We start from the raw sequence: 15560 nt of genomic DNA, 5'->3' as shown, positions 1-15560 counted from the left end.
AATTCCTACCCAAAGCAATAAGGAAAGAAGAAATAAAAGCTTATGAATAGGTAAAGAAATAGTCAAAGTATCCCTATTTGCAGATGATATGATCCTATACCTCAAAGACTGGAAAAACTCTACCCCAAAACTTCTAGACACCATAAACAGCTTCAGCAATGCAACAGAATACAAAATCATTTTACAAAAATCAGTATACTTTTTGTAAACCAATAATGAACACATTGACAAAAATATAGGAAAACAATTCCATTTACAATAGCCTCAAAAAAAATCAAATGCCTAGGAATAAACTTAACAAAGGATGTAAATAACCTCTACAAGGAGAACTACAAACCACTGAACAAAGAGATCAAGGAAGACTACAGAAGGTGGAAAGATCTCCCATGATTGTGGATTGGCAGAATCAACATAGTAAAAATGGCTATACTACCAAAAACAATTCACATGTTCAATGCAATTCCCATCAAAATCTCAATGATATTCTTCATCAAAATTGAAAAATCTACCCTAAATTTCATTTGGAAACCCAAAAGACTGAGAATAGCCAATGCAATACTGAGCAAAATAGAGCAATGCAGGAGGTATCACAATACCTGACTTCAAACTATACTACAGAGACATAGAAATAAAAATAGCATGCTTCTGGCACAAAAACAGATATGAAGACAAGTGGAACAGAATAGAGGACTAGATATGAATCCCTACCTTATTTTTGACAAAGGGGCCAAAAACATATGATGGAGAAAATACAGCTTCATCAACCAATGTTCCTGGAAAAAGTAGTTATCTGCCTGCAGAAAACTAAAACTAAATCTTGGCATATTACTCTGTACTAGTATCATCTCAAAGTGGATTAAGGACTTAATATTAGATGTGCAACTTTGCAGTTAGTACAGGAAAGAGGAGGGAATACTCTTGAAGCAATAGGTATATACAAGGATTTCCTCAATAGAATGGAAGAAGCCCAGCAACTAAGAGAAAAGATGGACAAGTATAACCACTATGGAAAACTATATGAAGGCTTCTTAAAAAACTAAAAATGGGTCTGCCATATGATCCAGTAATATCACTCCTAGGGATATTCTCTAAGGAATGAGAATCAAGCTATTACAAAGGCATCTGCACACCCATCTTCAGGGGAGGGTAGGAGGGGGAAGGGGGCATGTGGCCCAAACAATGTATCTGCATGTGAGTAATGATAAAAATGATAAAAAAAATAATAATCAGCACCTAATGAGCTGGGGGTAGAGTGACAGCTAGCATTCTCAAAGCACTAATTTGCCCCTGAGAATTAAAATAAAGAGCCCTGAAAAAAATTTTTTTAAAGAAAATGTCTTTGAACAATAAACTGTGATTTATTTTTGTGAGCAATTTGGGCTGTTCTGTATTAGAAAAGGCTAGTAAAAATTTTAATAAAAATCAATGATATAGAAGATAGACTATACTTAAATTTTTAACAGAGTTTATAAGATGTTGTATTTTCATATATACAGAATGTTGCTAACATTCCTTCTTCACTTATCATTTTTAACAGGCATCATTATTTTCTGTTATTTAACTATTTTAAAATCTAATATTGTTATACAAAATGTTAATGAAATATAAGGAATTATTAACTTCCTTATATTTCAAATGCTTTGGACATGTACCATGTGTTTTAGCATTAATTTCACATTAATTGCCAAGTAAATAGGCTTACAGGCTAACTTGTGGGGAAAAAATATATTGTTTCCTTCTGTTTTTGTCTCTTCTGTGGTGTATCTACAATAAAGGAGACCTTTGAAGACATTTGGCTCAGAATACATCTCTAATGCTTGACCATTCTTTTCTGGCATTATGTACTCAGCAGGAATAGATAACAAAGAAGTTTGTTATGCACACATGAGAAAAACTTAGAACAATTATAGAAAAGAAAAACCAGTGGCTGAGATACATGGTCCCTGTAATTTTCTAGTGATTACCTTGAAAATGAATATGTGACTACTTGACAAGTGATTTCCAAAAGTGTATTTTTCTAAATGTCAAGGAATTTTTCCCCCGAAGAATTTTTGGCAGTTGGTCTTTGCTACCATATTTCTACAAAACTGCATTTTTGTTTGGCAACATTTGTTTATTAGAGAAGGTTGACTGTTTCATTATAACCCTTCACTCTCTGATTATATTTTTATTTAAGTGAACTTTCTATTATCTTTTTTCAGTTTTTTTTGTAGAAAGCATTAGAACACAGACTTTTTCATTTCTCTGCATCCATAAAATAATAAGGCTTCTTAAATATTAATGTTAGGTAGTGCAGCACCAGGACAGGGGTAAAAACCTTAACTACTACAGGTATGATCATGCTTCATCCTTATGAAAGAAAAATAGAACTTTTAACAAGATTATAAGATATCATGCAGAACAACTTATCCTGTACTACCTGGAAGGCTTGGACCTACTTAAGCGAGGAGACAGCCAACTAAAATGGTATTAAAGGTTAACAGAAAGAATAAGCTACACAAGACGTTTGCCTTCCTACAACATTGTTGTATTGTAAGACCATTTTAATCTTCTTTTTCCATTAGGTGAAGATTAATTCTACTATCAACATACAAGTACTTTGGAAGTTCACATGCTAAGCAAATAACAAATCATTCTTTTTGAAGATATCACAAAAGTCGTCTAAAAATCAAAGCAAAATCAAGGCCACTCTCAGAGGGTTAGGATAAGAGTGTAGAAAGCACTGTGAAACATACTTTAGTCAAGCAGAATTGGTGTTTTTGTCATGCTGGGACAATCTGAGGCTCTGGATACATACAAATTCTGGGAAGGAGGTTGGAAAGAGGTTTTCTTCCTTATTTTAGTTCACATATTAGTATAAGTATGATACAATTTTTTTTCTCTCAACCAAGGTCTTGTATAAAGCTTTGAAATTATATTGTGAAACTGGTGCCATTATGCCAAAAGTAGCAAAACTGTTCATTGAGGCTGTTCATAAATATAATATTGTATAATGAATAAATCAAAACATGTCCAATAATTAATTTGACATTAATCAATAATGTCAGATTATATTAGGATATTAAAGTGCAGACAAACCTTATTTTTTCCTTGATAGTTATATTTCCAATCATTTCTGATTACTTAAAGAAGAGGAAGGAAATCCCACCTAGAGATTATCCATGTAATTTGTCTGATAAATTGTCTTCATGCATTTCAATTTTTATTATCACCCCATATTTTAAACAATGTTTTTGTTTCCCCTCCACTATTTATACATCATTATCCAAGTATGATATGCTTTTAATTGTTCTGTATTTAATGATATATATAGAAAATTAAATCTTCTTAATTTTTTTGTCATTATGCTAGGTGGAGATACATTGTGGCATTTATAAAATTTCATAAAATATATCAAATATATCATACTTGAACTCATTTCTATCACCATTCTCCTTTATTCCTCTCTCCCCCCATTCCTGGAATAGTTTCAACAGGTATCACTGTTCCATTTACATACATATTTATACAGTATTCACACTACATTCACCCTCCCATGCCCTTTCCTCCCAATGGTACCAATCCCACCCAAGGCAGGTCCGTTCCAATGTCTTGCCCATATAATGGACTTAAATTATGAATCAATATTTAAAAGAAAAAAAGTTATTTTATTTTCCAATGGACCAATCATCTTTTAAATTTTATTTTAATAGGTGCATCAATGGGTAGTTATTCTTGCTTCTCATAAGTCAGAGCAGCATCAGTTGCTTCATAAAGATGATAGACAATCTCCACAAACAGGTGCAATCCAGAAGAAATATCAAAATCCTTAGCATTACAGAAGAGAAGAGAATGCTGCCCAAGTTTCTATAAGGAGATATCAATTTTATTTTTATGTGAAAATGATATGTGATAGCAATTTAGAGCCAAATATATATTAAGTCCTGGGTTAACAATATGGGGAAAGAAACTATTGGCAATTTATTTGTATTTCTTTACTATTATTCTTTATGAAACAGTGATAATTTAAGTTTATTGTATAACACAGAAAATTTAATTATGCATGGGTATAGTACCTAGAATATTGTATGTGTTCAATGTTTATTACTTTATTTTCTCCTTTCACAAGACCTGTTTCTAGTCTCTAAGATGGCTAAAAACTGTTCCTACATACACCAATCTTCTCTATTAGGCTAGACTATAGTGTTTCATCTTGGAATCTATTTCTGTACTTATTATATGAATTCCAAACTTTCTGTAACACATTTTTTAATTTTATTTTTATTAGCATGTTCTTGTTGTACTATGTGTACATTGTGACATTTGCAAAAGTGCTTACAATTTAATTCATTCCTGAATTCACCCAATCTCATCTGTAACAATAGTTATATATAAAAATAAAGGAAACATTTTTATAGAATTATGTGACAATTACTCATCATATTAAAAAAGTCCATGACACAGACACTATGGTTGATATTTCACAAAGGAAGAAAAAGGAAGAAGTTAGAGAAATTGCTCAGAATCATTTCCTGGAATTCTTCTCATGTATAAAGTTTCCACAGTACTCATTCCTAATCACAATTATGTATTTATCACCTCTTTTCTCCCTAAGTTTTCTGGCTTCTTATATCCTCCATTTATATTATTATCTGTCATGTAAACAGTTTTTCTACATGTGAAATATTTGCCAGACTTCAAGGATCCGTTACCATCCCATAAATGATACTGACTCTGGAATATTTTGCAAGCAATGTAACACCCCTATATTGATCTTTGTCTTTATAGCTGATTCACAGATGTTCTTTACAATAAATTATAATGCATTTATTAAACAAAATGGTTAATGCAATTTTTTTAACATTTAAAAACTTTCAAATCTTTTTTATTTATTCATTTATTCATATGTGCATACATTGTTTGGGCCATTTCTCCTCCATACCCCACACCTCCTCCTTCTCCCCCCCACCCCCCTTGCTCCCAGGCAGAACCTGTTCCACCCTCCTCTCCAGTATTGTTGAAAAGAAGACAAGCAATAGTAAGAAAGACATAGCGTTTTTGCTAGTTTGAGATAAGGGTAGCTATACAGAGAGATTCGTAGCATTGCTTCCATGCACATGTGTATTACATCCTGAATTGATTCATCTCTACCAGACCTCTTCACTACTTCCTAGTCACCTTCCCATAGTGACCTCTGTCATTTTAAAGTTACTCACACTAAGAGGAGAACACATACAGGAGGAATAGGGAAAGGTAGGGATCCACTGTAGAGGAGTTAATATAGTTAATGCAATTAAATACCATTAGTTTAATGATTTTAAACCAAATTTATCTCCTTATCATAAATTTTTGGGGTTTATTGCTTCTCTCAGTTTGGTTTTACTCTAGAATTACATATTGAAGGATAAGTTAAGAAATATAATTTTATTTGTCTAGGAAACAATAAGTGTTAGACATAACATTAGTTCATAGCAAAAACACTCAGCATGAAAGTATAAGTATGAAATATGTCAGTATGGCTTTTTACTTTTCTAATAGTCTTATACAAACAGACATGAAATGAATTGGCATATTTCACTTACAGTGATGGGTTCTTGTAATTCTTTCCAGGTTTTCAGTATTAAGAAAGCTTACACTGTCAAATTATATAAATTGTCCTTTTAAATCCATATGGAGGAACTGACTCATGTAGCCATATCAGCAGTGATTCCAAATGCAGCAAGAAGTAAATACCTACAAGATGGAAATGAAAGCAAAACTTTTTTCATAATGATTTCTTCCTCTTTTACATTAGGAATAAGACTTTATGAAGAATCATGAGAAATATATATTTTTTGTGCTAAAACCTTTGTGTCTTTATTAGTTTTGTGACTGCAATTCCTGATAAATTGGAGTCACTCAAGTTGTTACACTTGAGGCAGGATTTTAAAAGACTCCATAAATTGGTGATAACATAGAAACTCATGCATTCCAGCATTAAACAAAATGTGAAGTCACAGGTACATACTCATCTCTGAAATGTGATAGTGTCATACAATTTTACCTGTAATATGATGTGTAATGTGTTTAACCAGTTCAAATTCAAGATAACGCTGTGTATGTGTGTGCCTGAATATTTTCACAATGATACTACAAATCCCACTTTTTATGAGTTTAGGACCACTACATATTAATGAAATAGCAAAGGCAAAGCAAGTATCAGAGTGACAATATTCTGTCATTTTAAATAGATTGCTGAGCCAATCTATAATTCTCCTATGATTGAGCTTGGCTACTACTCACATAGCCTACATGTAGACTCAGGATTTCCAAATACTGACTGTGTGTCTTTTTAGAAATTTCTTTAACAGTTTTTATTTCATCTCTTCATTTATAGAAAGGAAATAACCATTATCATTCATATTTATATCATTAGCTAAATAAAAAAAAGACCTCCGAATATTTCTGGAGGGCTGCTTAGTATAATCTATGCTCAAAACATCCACAGCTATTTTCCTGATCCAAGTCACCACAACTACTTGCTTAGATACTGAAATATTTTTCATTTTTCACCCTGCCTCCTGAAGTCTATTGTCAACAATGCAGCCAGAGCAATGTAAAAATTCAAAGCCCTTCAGTGGCCTCTCATCTCAGAGCTGGGGGAAATGTGTTCTAATAACAACTGGCAGATATTGCCTGCCCTTCCTACTGTGCACTCACCTCATTCCTCATTGTCTACTATTCTCCATGCTTGTTTACTCAGTTTCAGGTATGGTGGATTCCTTGATATTTCTCAAGAACACCATGTGACCAGATGTACTCTTTCCCCTATATATTTTCATGACTGATCCATTACCTGATATCGTTGCAATCTCAGTCAGTACATAGTGAAAACACTCTTCACTATCTATTGGCCCTCCTTCTCTTCTGTTATGATTATCTTTTCCCATAGCTATAATCATGATTTTTGTAGAATTCAAATATTAATTTGCACTAGTGGTATGCACCTATAATCACAGGTATTCCAGAGACTGATAAAAGGGGTCACTGATCACTGATCAATCACTGATTGAACTGTTGCCAGTTTGAGTTCAGCCTGGCAACACAGCGAGAATAAATCTCAAAGAAAAAAATAGAATGCAATTACTTATGCTATTGATTTTCTATGCACACCTCCAGTGCAGTCATAACGTTGAGAGATTTTAGTCTCTTCCATTTACTGATGTGCTTCCAGCCGTAGCAGTATGCTTAGGACACAGTACATACTCAATAAATGTTTATAGAATGAATGGATAAATGAATGTCATTACCCTTGTCCCTAACTTTTCCTTCAGGATGCTTCAAGGGTTATTTCTTCTTACTGACCATCTTCAGTTCTTACTTGTGAACATTATTATTTCTGATACATTGATCATTTCTCATTTGTACGTTTGATTTCTTAAATATATAGAAATGACTTCTGATGAGTTGCCGGCTATTCAAATATGTCAACAAATTCCTTCCCCTCAGAGATCATCAGTCACTCTTTCCTTCACTTTCCTCAGAAATGTTGACATAACCTCCATTTCAGAAATCATACCTTTCTCTGAGACCATGTAAGGCAGAAAAAAATAACTGAACAAATAATAGGATATAAAACCATAACTTTATACTCTAGAATCCTTTTCTAAGCCTCTTCAAATGGTTTATTTATTCATTAACTGTCTGATTCTCTACAAGAATATCTAGCTGCTGCTAAGAGTTTAATAAGTAAAATTGGATATAGTGAATAAATTATTAAAATACAATTTTTCAAGATTTTAAGTAACAATTTTACTTTAACTTGTACTACTGTTATCATTTTTGAAAGTAACAATTCTTTTTAAATTTAAATTTATTGTTTTTACATTTATTTATGTGCATAAATTAGTCCCCCCCCCCAGCCTCCAGGCAGAAACTGTTCCTCCCTCTTGTTCCCAGTTTTTTTGAAGAAAAAACATATAAGATAAAAAGAAAAACATAGCGTTTTTGCAAGTTTGAGATGAAGATAACTATGCAGGGAGATTTTTTGTGCTGCTTCCATGCCTATGTGTATTACAACTCAAGTTGGTTCATCTCCAGACCTCTTCACTATGTCCTAGTCCCTTTTGCATAGTGGACTCTGCCAGTTTAATATTACTGTATTCATTCCTATACAGTGAGCTCATCAACAATTCAAGTCTTAGGTTCCCTTCCCTTTTCCTATCCCTTCCATGTATGGTATCCCCTTGGTGTGTGACCCATATCTAATAACATTACTGCATTTGCTTTAGGTCTATAATCTGCATATGAGGGAGAACATGTGTGTTTTCGCTTTCTGAGCCTGACTAATTTCACTTAAGATGATGTTCTCCAGTTCCATCCATTATACATAAATGACAAAATTTCATTCTTCGCTGTGGCTGAATAAAATGCCATTGTGTATAAATATCACATTTTCTTAATCCATTCATTGGTAGTGGGACATCTTGGCTGTTTCCATAGCTTAGCTATTGTGAATACGGTTGCAAAAAACATGGGTGTGCAGGTGCCTTTGTAATAACCTGACTCACATTCCTTTGTGTATATCCCTAGGAGTGGTATTGTTGGATCATATGGCAGGTCTATGTTTAGTTTTTTAAGAAGCCTCCATATTGTTTTCCAAAATGATTATACTAGCTTACAGTCCCACCACTGCTGGTGGGAATGTATCCTGCATCCTTGCCAACATTTGTTGTTGTCCATGTTATTGATGGTAGCAATTCATTCTAACAGGGGTGAGGTGGAATCTTAGTATGGTTTTGATTTTCATTTCCTTTATATCCAGGGATGGTGAGCATTTTTTTCATGTGTTATTTGGCTATTTGGCCTTCCTCCTTTGAAAAATTTCTGTTTAGTTCAGTTGCCCACATCTTTATTGGCTCATTGATTTTTGGGTAGTTCAGTTTTTTGATCTACATGTATATTCTGATGTATAGATAGCAAAGATTTTCTCCCATTCTGTGGGTGGTCTCTTCAACTTAGAGACCATTTCTTTAGTTATGCAGAAAATTTTAATTTCATATAGTCCCATTTGCCAATCTTTTCTCTTAGCTGCTGAGCCACTTGTGTTCTACAGAGGAAGCCTTGGCCTGTACCTGTTGCTTCCAGTGTGTTCCCTGCTCTTTCCTGTACTAACTTCAAGGTTTTGGGTCTGATATTAACATCCTTATTCAACTTTGATTTGATACTAGTACAGGGTGATAGCCATGGATCTAGTTTCAGTTTTCTGCAGGCAGATGACCACTTTTCCCAGTAACATTTTATGGACTAGGCTGTTTTTTCTCCTTCATATGTTTTTGGCAACCTTGTCAAAAATTAGGTGGGCATAGCCGTGTTGATTCATAAGTGGGTCCTCTATTCTGTTCCACTAGTCTTCCTATCTATTTTTGTGCCAGTGACATGCTGTTTTTATTGCTATGGCTCTGTAGTATATTTTGAAGTCAGGTATTGTGATACTCCAGTGTTGCTCTTTTTGCTCAGTATTGCCTTGGCTATTCACAGTCTTTTGGGTTTTCATATGAACTTCAGGGTAGGTTTCTCAATCTCTTTGAAGAATGTTGTTGAGATTTTGATGGGAATTGCACTGAACATGTGGGTAGTCACTTTTACAATGTTGATTCTGCAAATCCATGAGCATGGACTATCTTTCCACATTCTGTAGTCTTCTTTGATCTCTTTTTTCAATAGTTTTTAGTTCTCCTTGTAGAAGTCATTTATATCATTTCTTAGGTTTATTCCTAGGTGTTTGATTTTTTGAGGCTATTGTAAATGGAATTATTTTCCTGTTTTTTCAATATGTTCATTATTGGTGCATAAAAAGGCTACTGATTTTTGTATGTTGATTTTGCATCGTGCTATTTTGGTGAAGCTGTTTATAGTGTCTAGGAGTTTTGGGGTAGAGTTTTTCAGGTCTTTTAGGTATAAGATCATGTGTGAATAGGTGTAGTTTGACTACTTCTTTACTTATGTGTATTTCTTTAATATGTTCTCCTCGCCTTATTGCTGTGGTGAGGAATTCTAGGACTATGTTGAACACGAGTGGACAGAGTGGGCACCCTTGTCTCATTCCTGACTTTAGGGGAAATAGTTCCAGGTTTTCCCCATTACAATGTTGGCTATATGTTTGTCATATACAGTCTTTATAATTTTGATGTATATTCCTCGAATTCATTGTTTCTTAGAGCATTTATCATGAAGTGGTTTGGAATCTTACTGAAGGATTTTTCTGCATCTATTGAAATGATCATGCTGTTTTGTTTTAACTACATTTGTTGATTTGCATAGATTGAACCATTCTTGCATCCCTGGGATGTAGCCAACTTAGTTATGGTGTATGATCTTTCTGATAAGTTGTTGGATTCAGTTTGCTATTATTTTATTGGGAATTTTTACATCAATATTTATTAAAGGTATTGACCTGTAATTCTTCTGGATGTGTCCTGGGGAAGAGTGTAATACTGGCTTCATAGAATGAGTATGTCAGTGTTCCTCCCCTTTCTTTTTTATAGAAAGTTTAGGGAGTACTTGTATGATTTCTTACTTAAAAGTCTCATAGAAGTCAGTGGAGAATCTGTCAGGTACTGGACATTTCTTTTTTGGGAAACTATTGCTGCTTCAATTTCATTACCTATTATATATCTATTTATGTGGTTACTATCATCTTTGTTCAGTTTTGAATGGTCATAAGTACCTAGAAATTTGTCCATTTCTTCAAGATTTTCCAAATTATTGTAATATAGGTTCTCAAAGTAGTCTCTGATGATTCCCTGGATTTCCTTGGTGGTTGTTGTTATCTCCACTTTTTAATTTCTGATTTTACTAAATTGGGTCTTTTCCCTCTTCATTTTAGTCAAATTTGCCAGTAGCTTATTAATCTTGTTTATTTTTTTTCAAAGAATTACTTGTTTTGTTGATTCTTTGTATGGTTTTTTTGTTCTCTATTTCATTAATTTTGGCCCTTGTTTTTATTATTTCTCTCCTTCTGCTTGTTTTGGCTTTTGCTTGTCTTTGTTTTTTTAGGAGTTTGAGATGTAGCATTAAGTAGTTTATTTGAGATCATTCTGTGCTTTTTAAGATGTAGCATTAAGTAGTTTATTTGAGATCATTCTGAGCCATGCACTCAAGGCTATAAACTTTCCTCTTAGGACAACTTTTGCTGTGTCTCATAGTTTCTGATATGTTGTGTTTTCATTTTGTTTAAACTCCCAGAACTTTTTGATTTCATCTCTTATTTCTTCTGTACCTTCAATTGTTTGCATATTTTCTGCTGTTGCTTTTGTTGTTGAGTTCTAGATTCATTGCATTGTGATCAGATAGAATGCAGTGGGTTATTTCTGTTTTCTTATATTTGTTGAGGCTTTCTTGGTGCCCTAATACATGGTCTATTTTGGAGAAAGTTTCATGGGATGCTGAGAATAATGCACATTGTACTGTTGCCAGATGAAATATTCTGTAGACATGAGTTAAGTCCATTTGATACATGGTGTCATTTAGGTCTAGGATTTTTTTGATGATTTTTTTTTATCTGGATGTCCTATCTATTGGTGATAGAGACATATTAAAGTCTCCCACTACCACTGTGTTGGTGTATGTGCTTTTCAGTCTTTTAGTGTATGTTTGATGAAGTTGGGTCTAATAACATTGGGTACATATAGGTTGATAGTTTTTATTTCCTTTTGTTGTCTTGCCCTTTTTATTAGCATAAAGTGACCTCCTTTATCATGTTTGACCAATGTAACTTTGAAGTCTACTTTGTCTGATATAAGTATTGGTACTCCTTCCTGTTTAGTTGGGCCATTAGCATGGTAAATCTTCCAGCCTTTCGAAACCTAAGCCAGTGTTCATTTCTGTTCTTAAGGTGGGTCACTTATAAACAACAGATTGCTGGATCTTCCTTTTGAATTCAGTTTGCCAAATGGTGACTTTTGAAGGGTAAGTTGAGTCCATTGACATTCAGTTTAAATATTGAGAGGTTTGTGGTGAATCCTGCCATTTAGCTGATTTTGTTTTTTAAAGAATTGGGTGTGAAGTCAAATCAATTCTACTCTCTGATTACTTGTCTTTTCTGCTCCTACAGTTTAGTACTATCTGTCTTCTAGTGATTTTGTTTGCTTTCATCTTCTGTGTGCAGAATTCCTTGTAGAATCTTCTGTTGTGGTGACTTGGTAGTCATATATTGTTTTAGTTTCTGTTTACTGTGGAAGACTTTTATTTCTCCATCAATTTGAATTATAGCTTTGCTAGGTAGTGTGTACTAGGACTGAAATTATTCTCATTCAGTGCCCAGAATACCTCACTCTATGCCCTTCTTGCTTTTATGGGTTTGAGAAAGTTGTTTTTTTCTTAATAGGTTTACCTTTATATGTTATTTGCTTTTTCTCTCTTATAGCCTTCAATATTTGTTCTCTCTTCACTCTGTTAGTATATTTAATGATAATATGTTGTGGACAGGTTCCAGTTTGGTCAAGTCTGTTTGCTATCATATTGGTTTCCTATTTCTGAATGGGCAAATCTTTCTTGAGGTTTGGGAAATTTTCTGTTATTCCTTTTATTGAATATATTATGGATCCCTTTGGCTTGTACCTCTTTATCCTCCTTCAATGTCCATGATTCTCAGGTTTTATCTTTTGATGGAATCACTGAGTTCGTGCACATTCTTTTCAAAGCTCTTGTGTTGTTTGGCTAAGCGTTCTTCTTTTTTTTTTTTTTTTCAAATTTCTATTTTATCTTCAGGCTCTGAAATTCTGTCTTCCACTTGTTCCAGTCTGCTGGATTGACCTTCCACAATGTTTTTTGTTTGACTAAAGAGACATTTTATTTCCTAGGTCTCTGTTTGATTCTTTTTTCTGAAGTTTTCCATATCTTTGCTCAACTCCTATTTTATATTTTGTGTTGTCTTCTTTTTTTCACATATCTCTTTTTTATACTGTCCCTTGTTTCACTTTGGTGTTTTATAGCCCTTGTGTTTAATTAGGTGTGTTTCTGCTGTTGTAGTGGAGGGTACTTGTGTCAAGGATTGCAGAGGGCTGGTGTTGTATACAGTTGGTACAGGAGGCTAATCAGCAGGTGGTGAATATGTAAGAGGGAGAGGAAGTGTGATGACAGGTTGGGGAAGGATAGCAAGGGGAGACCATGATGGGGGAGAGAGTGGATGTTAGATTGCAATTCACTGTTTATGTTTTTCAGTTTTTTGGGGGAGGTTTCAATCTGTCCAGGAACTGTGCTGGGTTATGTGCCAAGGAGGTAGGTAAGAGAATCATGTGTGGTGTGTGTTGCTCACCTGTTGGGTCTGCAGGTTTTCATGGTGTAAATTATGACATACTTTGTTTCTGCTCACCCCCTGACAATTTATGACCATCATTATTGAATTATGATGATTAAATTATACATTGACTTTTTCAATTTTATATCCTCAGGAGAAGCACATAACAAGCAAAAGAAAAAAAACAGGGAAAATTGATAAGAGAAAAAAAGCCACTAAACTGTGTGTTTGCTGCTGTTGTTAATATTAGCTAGCATCTGAATACTCTACAATTTTGGTTAGTTTCTCATTGGGTGAGATTTTTTAGAGTAAAGAATCCCTTTCTCAAATCAGAATGGTCTATTTCCCTCTCTGAATGCCCATATCCACACAGTAGGTGGACTCTGCACTTGGATGCCAATTAGATACTTTGACAGTGGTTGGAAATAAATTTAAGTATATAAAGAGGTAACTTTATCAGAGATATTCAGGAAATGTGTAGTAATTTTAAGCTAAAAAGAAGAATTTATCTGACTTGTAATGAATCAATATTGTGATAAATTATTCAATTTTGATAATGAAACCTAATTGAGATAGTTGTCATATAATTATATACTCAGATGAGATATTATCAACAGTCAACAGTGTATCTGTATTTCTTTATCAATTCCAACATACTTCTAAGAGTAATCCTATAGAATATTTTGTCCAGAGGAAGTAAAGATATAAGCAAAAGCATGATTCCTAAGTTAGACCCACACTTTTGAAAATTCATATTCAGACTTTGTCACTTAAAAGCATGTAATTTGATGTAGTGTTAATTTTTATGTGATTTATACTCTTCTTTCCCATCTAGGAAGACAATAGTACATACCTTATTGAGTTGCAATAAGAATGTAAGTGTTAGAGTCTCAGTGATGATTTCCTAGTACTATTATATGTGACATTAGAATTTTCTGGATGATATCTAGTCTTGTATTATTTTTAAAAGTTAAATACTAAACCAATTTCTCTATTTCCTGTGCCAATGTATTTAGTTCATCTCAAAATGTATTTGCCAAAAGCTCCCCATCACTGAAGTAAATATTAAACTTTAAGAAAATAATGCTTTCTTATGAAAAAATCTATGAAATATACTCTAATTTCTTATTAATATGAATCTTGATAATTCATCCAAACAAATTTCAAATTTATCTTGTCTTCATGCAATTAATCTTTTTTTGGTAATTTGAAGAAAATCAGTTATTCACCCCACATTCTAGCCCATTACATTAATTCACAGGTCATAAAAATTATGCATTTCTAATTAGAGAAGCTATCAGCTTATATTGTACATTTTTATGGTGAATTTATTTTAAAAATAAATTTTGATACCAACATAATAATAATTCAGTTAGTAAAGCCATAAGTCATGTGGTGCTCACTGCATGGATATAGTGTTTGCTGGCCTTGACTCTAAGGAATTTATCATTACCTGTAGAAAATGAATAGTTCATTTATTCCACCTATTTGGGAATGAGTATGCTACAGATATATGAATATTGACATTTGTACTGAACTTTGAGGAAGAAGCATTGTATTAGTATGTATATCTTGATTTAATATGTTATTAGACTTAATGCCTGTACATGCCTTTTAATGTTTTAACAAATATTAAAAGAAGAAGAATTGGGAGAATATTTAAGCAGTATTAAGAAAAATTAAAATAGGCAAAATCAAATCTGATCTATGTAAGATTGATGGCTGAACATGTAACAATGTTTGCTGGAATGGTGAGTAATTTTTTGTCTTAGGCTCCATGATAACCAAAGCAAATATGGAAATACAACCACTCCTAAGAAATTTAGAGTCAATGTCATAGGAAAATCATAAGTATCTGAGTCATTCAAATAAAAGTACTGTTTACTTAGAAAATGGTCACTTTAATACCACATATTAAATATAAATATTTAACAAGGAGTATTTATTTTCAATAAATAACACAATTGGGAGATAGTGTAAATTAGCACAGCCATTATGTAAATTGGTATGAATGATCCTCAAAAAACTAAAAGTACAACTGCCAAATACCCCAGCAATTCCATTGAAAATCAGTATCTCAAAAAGACATAATGTTCTTCCTGGTTTACTGCAACATTATTCACAATAACCAAGATAGAGAATTAACCTAAGTATTCATCAACAGATACATGGAACAAGAAAATGTGGTCTATGCATCAAGGAACACCCTTCAACCTTTTAAAAAGGGGAATTCTGTCATTTGTAAAATGACATGTAAAAGAACCAGAAAGTTAATTAAATATATTAAGTGAGACACAGAGAA

The sequence above is a fragment of the Castor canadensis genome, chromosome 9 (assembly GCF_047511655.1).
Source record: "Castor canadensis chromosome 9, mCasCan1.hap1v2, whole genome shotgun sequence".
Taxonomy (NCBI): domain Eukaryota; kingdom Metazoa; phylum Chordata; class Mammalia; order Rodentia; family Castoridae; genus Castor; species Castor canadensis.
This window is presented reverse-complemented; position numbering follows the sequence as displayed.